The sequence below is a fragment of the Colobus angolensis genome, unplaced genomic scaffold, assembly GCF_000951035.1.
Source record: "Colobus angolensis palliatus isolate OR3802 unplaced genomic scaffold, Cang.pa_1.0 Scaffold1044, whole genome shotgun sequence".
Taxonomy (NCBI): Eukaryota; Metazoa; Chordata; class Mammalia; order Primates; family Cercopithecidae; genus Colobus; species Colobus angolensis.
Genome location: NW_012111409.1, coordinates 17,751 through 18,823, shown reverse-complemented (window position 1 = coordinate 18,823; position 1,073 = coordinate 17,751).

Below are 1,073 nucleotides of genomic sequence, written 5' to 3'. Positions count from 1 at the left end.
CCTAACAGGGAGAAGCTACCCTCTATGCTAGCAGCTGAACAGTCATTGAGACACCCTGGGTGCAGAAAGGAGCTGCTCCCTTCAGGTATCCTCTGAGCTGTTCTATTGCTCAATAACGCTCCTCTTCGTCTTGACCACCCTCCACTTGTCTGCATACATTATTCTTCCTGGGCACAGACGAGAACTCAGGACCCAAAGGATCTGTAACACAAACAGGGCTGAGACATGCCCCTTGCTCACTATGTTGCAGGTGAAGAGAAGGAAAGAAGAGCTGCGGCCGTTTGGGGAGCCCAGACTGAGGAGCTCACTGAGCCAGGGCTGTGACTCTGTCTTTGAGGCACTGCAGTTCCTGGCATCTCCAAGCTTCCAGGCACCACAGTGTTCCCTGGTGCCAACTGCGGAAGCCGTGGTGCAGCTGGTCAAGTTGCAGCCCAGTGGAGAGCTGGCACCCATGCTGGCACCTGGAGCTCCCCACCCGCTGCAGCAGCCGGCACTTCTGACTGTGCAGTGGTTGGACAACACACTTGCTCACACACCCCTCGCTGCTCCGTGCAGTCTCCCGTGGCAGGCGTGTGATCCAGGCCGGTAGCATGGGCTGAGCGCAGCCTGCCAGGTCAAGTGGGTGGAATGAGCCCAGTGGGCCCAAGAAAAACTCAAGCAAAGGTGCCACCGGCCGCAGAGGTTTCCAGCCAGGAAAGTGACACCCCAAAGATCCCGTAACAGCATGAACATCATAGAGTGTACTTGCACAAAACTAGATGGTATAGCCTACTACACACCTAGGCTATATGCTATAGTCTATTCCTCCTAGGCTACAAACCTGTACAGCACGTTACTGTACTGAATACTTTAAGCAATGGTAACACAATGGTAAGTGTTTGTGTATATAAACATAGAAGAGGTTTAATAAAAATATGGTGTAAAAGATACAAAATAGTCACCTGTATAGAACAGCTCCATTATAATCTGATAGAACCACTGTCATATATGTGGTCCATCGTTAACTGAAACACTGTGTGGAGAGAGAGAGAGAGAAAGACAGAGAGGGAGAGAGAGAGAGAGAGAGAGAGAGA